The sequence below is a fragment of the Penaeus monodon genome, chromosome 38 (assembly GCF_015228065.2).
Source record: "Penaeus monodon isolate SGIC_2016 chromosome 38, NSTDA_Pmon_1, whole genome shotgun sequence".
NCBI lineage: Eukaryota > Metazoa > Arthropoda > Malacostraca > Decapoda > Penaeidae > Penaeus > Penaeus monodon.
Genome location: NC_051423.1, coordinates 9,313,835 through 9,321,334, shown reverse-complemented (window position 1 = coordinate 9,321,334; position 7,500 = coordinate 9,313,835).

The window sequence follows — 7,500 nt, the reverse complement described above, 5'->3', positions numbered from 1 at the left end:
CTCTCTCTCTCTCTCCTCTCTCTCTCTCTCTCTCTCTCTCTCTCTCTCTCTCTCTCTCTCTCTCTCTCTCTCTCAACGATTGGGAATAGCCTGATATTTGAGATTTGTAGAGGTTCAGGCATTTTGCACCAATATGCTAAAACTATAATGTCTTAAGCAGGTTTCTGTTAAGTTGAGGAAGACCGTCGTGTGTTATCCATCATTCTTCTGAGCCACAGATATTTCACTCAACATTGTATTAATCTCTCTTCCTAGATCATGATTATATATTACGCACATATGTATTATTTGTGCCATATGTGATTATGTGAATCCAGGAGGGGACTTGTCAAGGTGAGAGTGGGAATTTATCGTGGTATATCACTCTACCGATATGTAAACCACTGACTCTGAATGCTTGTATTTTTTGTATTTAAAGTACTGTACATATTCTCATCTCTTAATATACCAAATTTGTGAATGTGAAATGTGAGAACACACAGGGACTTATTAAGATAGGGGTGAGGATAACCTAAGTTACCTCATCTTTTTTCGATGTAAGTTTCTGTCTCAACAAACTTGACGCATCTCGAACACACACATACACACACACACACACACACACACACACACACACACACACACACACACACACACACACATGCACACACACACACACACACGCACACACACGCACACACATACACACACACACACACACGCACACACACATGCACACCTAAGTTAATTAAAACAATAAGGATTGTCATGTCAAGTATATAGTGTTGCTCCATTATTATATTAATTACATGCTGTCTTTGAAAATTGGCGACGTCTGCACCATAAATATACAGTTCTTTAGCTATAATGTTTTTTTGTAAATGTAAATCATTTAAAAGAATTGCCGACAATGTTCTTAGTTAACAAAGAAACAAGTAAATCTTTGTGATGCAACATTGGTCGGTTATAACAATATGGCATTTATATAAATAAAATTCGTATCAAAATCTTCACAGAAAGGTTCTTTTAAGCGCTTTGTTGAGTCGGGTGGCACTACACGTTTGGAAAAATGTTTGTGGCATCTTTTTTGGTACATATCGTTAGGTAATGTTTTCTCGACATATTGAAATTCTTGCTATAAACATACTGGAATAGTGTGATTATGTATAGTGAACAATATGAATATGTTTCAACACTACATTTTCGAACACCTATACAACGATCGTACAGAATAATGTTGGAAATACCAGTTACGATTCCTTTTATATATTCAAACAATTGCACACATGATAATAATAACAATAGTAACAATAGGATATAGAACTAGAACAGCAACAATACTAACAATGATGATTATAACAATAATGATAACGAGGAGGGTATTTATAGCTGCCATGATGCTGATGATAACATTAGCAATGAAGGTATAACATAATGCGAACAAATAAATCGAAGCGAAGTCTAATGTAAAAAAGTTCTTGTGCAAGGCTACTCACACTTAGATATTACATTCACATTAACAAAAAAATTACCCGTGCAGCACTTACCCGAAAGTACCCGAAATTACAGAGTCAGACTCCAAGTACCCTGTAACTACGGCCTTTGTAACGGCAGGTTAAGGAGTGTTGAGACACTGGAGTGGAAGAATGAAAACAAGTTAATTTAGTTTAAAAGTCTCCTTTTGTTGGGTCTTATTTTAATTTATGGTTATTATTATTTTCTTTTCTACGTGATGAGCAGTCGTACAATTTCTCCATTGTGGTGATGGCTCTATTCCTGATGCTGAGAGGCTTGCTGATGGAGAAGGCACTTGCCTATTTGTATTCATATGTGTGTGTGTGTGTGTGTGTGTGTGTGTGTGTGTGTGTGTGTGTGTGTGTGTGTGTGTGTGTGTGTTTGTCAGTGAAAAAAAATGCTAGAATATCCTTACGCGGGTAAAAGCCTAAGAAAGTCCAATTAAAATTAAAGTTATAAAGTTATTGAAGATATAAAAATCACTGGTACTGTCGCCTACTGATCCTTAATCCATTCTATTATATTTCCATTATTCGTGTCTCACTGTGCTGAAATGTATAACAGTAGCGCTCACTGCCACCACCCGTTTAATACGTACGGGAACGAGGTATGGGAGAAGCCAGTATGTATGTAATTAGCATTGTGGAAGTGATTGACAGATTATGTACAAATGTTGGGGTGTGTGTAGTGTAAAATGTATGAAGCAGCGAGACAAGAGAATGGTAAGACGTAACCTGAGCGAGGAGGACGAAGACGGGAATTTCACCACATGTGAAGGATTTGAGATAAGGCTGTTACGGAATATTTTAGTGATTTCTATTCCCTTACAGGCTCATCGATTTTTATTCCCTTAAACATTGAGTTGCTAAAAAGGGAACTGAAAACTAGTTCCTTTAAAACATCCAAGAACATTATTAATAAAAACTTATAAAATTGGATTCCGCTTGCTCACGGACTTCAGGTGGCAGCCACTATTAAAAATAAGAGAAGAGCACCAGCCTATTATTCCCTCGCTCGAATGTATATGCTCCGAGATGAATACTTGGCCACTAATTTAAACATTTCTCACAACCCAAAATGCCGTATTCGAAGGTTTGATGCAGTCTCACTAGCTCCAGTGTAAACCGTGAAACACACATTAAAAAACAGAGGTCAGCCAGTCTAGAGTGCCTCCAAGAAGCACGGTGCGTATCTTACGTGTAGGGTTTTTGTTTTATGTTTTTGGCCAAGCAAATCCTAATGGCTGTTTGTGAGAATATTAATAAAAGGTTAAATTAATCTTAAGATAAAGATTCTTCTTAAAAATCGTAATAACTTAGAAAAGGAAAGTATTGATTAAAAGAACTTTTAGCTATAACTTCGCTATAATATTTTCTTTGTCTCCTCATTTATGCTTCCATAATTCATAATTCTGATAGGCTTCCATAATTTCATAATGAAGATATATATATATATATATATATATATATATATATATATATATATATATATATATATATATATATATATATATATGTGTGTGTGTGTGTGTGTGTGTGTGTGTGTGTGTGTGTGTGTGTGTGTGTGTGTGTGTGAGTGTGTGTGTGTGTATACATATATATTAATATAAAAACAATAAAAACGAAATTTAAGATGCCCCGCTTATTATAGAGTATTGGTGCGTCCTCCTCTTCGCCTCTACGAGTCACATCGTCCAAGCATCAGCAGCTTCGTCCGGCCCATCCAGCTTGCGTTAAGTGCAGTAGAGTGGATATGTCCCTTCTTAAATCCGGTGTGAAAGTCCCGTAGAACGTGTGATGGGACATTTTTTCGTATTATTCTGCTTACGTGAGATGTCAGGCTGCCGAGGGAGAAATCCATAAGTATACCTTTCGAAAACTTCCATTATAATCATCCAGTCCACTACCGCACCAAGAATTTATGATTATCTGTGGTAATCCGCTGTACTTAGAATGATTTGGCTTGATATTATACATCTCTCTATTTAATATGGAAATGTTTGAACGGTCATTTAGCATGCTATCGACTTTTTTTTTTTACGACTTTATAACAGAAAAAGATCAATTTACCATTCACTTAACAATCCTTTGATGTGAATTACAGGGTTAACGTAGTAAAATACAAGAAGAATAACAGTAACAAAAAACAGAGGCCTAAACCACATGTAAACTTCAAGGATTTCACTTGCTGCGCCACTCCCCTATTAGCCATACTCTGAAAGTGGGGTCAGAGGGTACAAACACTACACAGCCGCTTCTGGAATAACCCATTTAACTCCTATAATAAAACAAAAAAAAAACTGGTTTAAGACTCCAATATGCAACTCATTTTGACATTTTGACATTTCTGTCCATTTCACGGGAAAACCTTATGTTAAACGAGTATTTATTGGGTTTTCGGTATAAAAGGATTTAGAATTTAAGATTTAGGATTACATTTTTTCATAAATTTATACGTTCGAAGAGCTTCAAGAGATGCGAAATTACTGCCTTACATACTGACGTCAGCCCTGAAGGAATTAGAAATATAACATACGTCATTAAATGCTGAATCATTAAACAAAAAACTTTAGCGTGTAAACATTGTGTTAGTGTTACATCGACCGATAGTAGAGATGGCCGCAGTGTGGGTAATGGAGATTATCTATTTTATTCGTTCTAACGGTTTTTCGATGCAAAGCGATTTCAAACATGGGCTCAAAACGCTTTAGGAATTATTGATTATCCTGTCGTGATACGCATTTTACAGACCAAAGACATCTGATTCTAAAAAAGTCATATCAACGTTTTCCATAAATTAAAATCACGCTAGTAGGAGAAAAAAAACAATTAATGAATAACGCCGTTTTTTTTACGGTAGGTTCATGTTTGAGCCGCCGTGGTCACAGCATGATACTTAATTGCAGTTTTCATGTTGTGATGCTCTTGGAGTGAGTACGTGGTAGGGTTCCCAGTTCCTTTTCATGGGGAGTGCCGGTGTTACCTTTTAGGTAATCATTCTCTCTATTTTATCCGGACTTGGGAACAGCACTGACTTGGGCTGGCTTGGCCACCCAGTGGCTAGATAGGCAGTCGAGGTGAAGTTCCTTGCCCAGGGGAATACCGCGCCGTACTCTGCAATAAAAGAAAACTAAATTTCCTCCCATTCTTTGTTGCCAAGGTGTTAAAGTCAAATCATATATCTTGAAGCCGTAGCAGGGCAATGCTTCAGGGAGAGGTAACTGGGTTTTTGTCGGTAAAAAAAAAAAAAAAAATGCTGAATATTCGTACCCAAGAAGCACAGGGTACACTCTCTGTTCCTCTTATCTTGCTAACGGGTTTTAGACATGATTGTGGTGTCTAGATGGAGCCGGTATTTTGATCCTGTGTGTGCAACGAGGATTTCAAGGTGAAGTAAGGAACGTATCTGTTCTTCCGCATCACAGCATTATGTTTTGCTCAGTTTGTAAAAAAAAAAAAAAAAAAAAAAAAAAAAAAAAAGTTTGGTCTTTATTAGTGTACCCACGCGTTGATGCACAACTAAACTATGTACACACACACACACACACACACACACACACACACACACACACACACACACACACAGATATATATATTTATATATATATATATATTTATATTTATTTATTTATTTATTTATTTATATACATATTTATATATATGTATATATATACAAATTTATATGTATGTATATATGCATATATATATATATATATATATATATATATATATATATATATATATATATATATATATATATATATATTTATGTGTGTGTGTGTGGGGGGGGGGGGTTATATATATATATATATATATATATATATATATATATATATATATATATATATATATATATATATATATCATTAAGGATAGATAGTTCAGAAATGAACTGCTGTGATCAATGACCTCATATGTCTCTCGCGCTCACTCGCAAAGAACCAACTATGTTGCAGATGTTCCAGCAGCTGTCGCCAAGTGGCAAGATTTTTCACGCTGTTCCGAGTATTTCTTTGAGACTTGTGATCATTGATTGACTAGGGGGAGGCACTCAAGTAGGTTCCCGTTGCTTTCTTCAGTATTAGTATCTATAGTAAACGGATGATCGTTGATCTTGATTATTGACTATGACATGGTTCTCCTTCTCAGCACCGCGTGGTTCAACCAGTGAGTGCATTCTCCGCTCTTGCAGCAGGCAATCTAGGTGAAGTTCCTTGCCAGGGGAATAACGCGCCGGACGGTGACTCGAACTAAGGAACTCAGATTGTTAGGACAGTCTTTGAATCTGACGCTCTAACGACTTGATCACCGCGGCCACTTTTATATATATCGACGGCCACCTTCAGTCGATGTCAACTATGGTATTATTGTCTCTACCCACTCCCGTATAAGTAGAGTCCATGCCTGGGCGAAAGAATGTGAGGAGCAAGCTGTTGCCAATGTAGCATGCTCCCTATCTCCACGCAGCTGATGGATTCAAAGGAACGGTATAAACCGATACGGTTTGGCACTAGCGACGTCGCAGGAGTTGCCAGAACAAAGTCGCAAGCAACAACGAACTGCCTTCGGGACTCCTGCTGCGGATTTTTCCTCAGGGTTGACTCCCAAAGCCTTTTTATCTTATAGATACCACAAGGCAGTGGATTTTTTGTATGGAGTGGACTCCCATGGCCTTTAATCATGCACAGACTACAATGCAGCAGTTGGGTATCACTAATACATCTAGGTAAGACTAACCCAAAATATGTAAAGATATATATATGTATATGTATGTAAAGATATATACATGTATATATATATATATATATATATATATATATATATATATATATATATATATATATATATATATATATGCGTGTGTGTGTGTGTGTGTGTGTGTGTGTGTGTGCGTGCGTGCGTGCGTGCGTGCGTGCGTGCGTGCGTGCGTGCGTGCGTGCGTGCGTGCGTGTGTGTGTGTGTGTGTGCGTGTGTGATAATAATAATCGGTTTATTGAATCTCATGCAGCCAGGGCTGAAAATATACATAGAAGTACAGATAAAGAGACAAACCATAGTACATATAAGCACATATAAACAACAAAGTAAACTAACAATCTATGCGAAAAAAATGACAATAAAAGAAGCAAGAGAAGCAAGAGAAGCAAAATAACAAAAGGCAAGTGCAAGTACAGGTAAACTAGGAGTGCTGGTGTAGTAATTGTGAACTAGTGCTCATAGAAGACTAGTGCTCATTAATACGTCTGACTAGAGTGGGTATTGTGCTCCGGTGGTAGCGCTCAGTGTGGGCCCTGATAGGCACCAGTTTGTTGGCGACGCGTAGGGCCCGGCGAGGTGGCGGCGCGTCGGGGAGCAGTAGGTCGCGGTGGCGTGGATGGCACAGCAGGCCTAGGATTTGCTTGCTTGCTTGCTTGAGATTTGCGAAGTTTTGGCTTCGCCCGGGCCTTTCACTTATGGCCCGGCCTGTGTCAGCTTTTTATGGCTGTCTCATTTGTTTGTCTGACACTCGGTGCTTACCTTGACTGTCCTAGGCAATCCCACCGCCACGGTGGGATTGCCTAGGACAGTCAAGGCGCTGTTGTAGCTTGTATAGGCAGGACCGAGTTGTAGCAGCTGGATGGTAGTAAGGGAGGGGGACCAGGCGGGGGATGCGTAGGTCAGTTTGGGCAGGATATTATGAAGCTCCAGAAGTGGGACACGAAGGGACTTGGGGCGACACAGCAAGTAAAGCTTGTATGAGGCAGACCTCATTATGTCTCTGACGTTCTGTGTCCAGGAGAGTTTTTCGTCAAAGGTGACATCGAGCAGCTTAGTGGAACAGACTACGTCGAGCAGATGGTTTCCAGCGTGAGGATGGGCACAGGGGCGGGGTTGGTGGAGAAGTCGAACTGCATCACGACCGACTTCTGGCGGTTGATAGTGACGAGGGTGCGCTGGATGGCGGAGTGGTCAGGAAAGGAACTGTCAGTGGCGGTGGCGATGGTCGAGCCATCCACATATTTCCAAC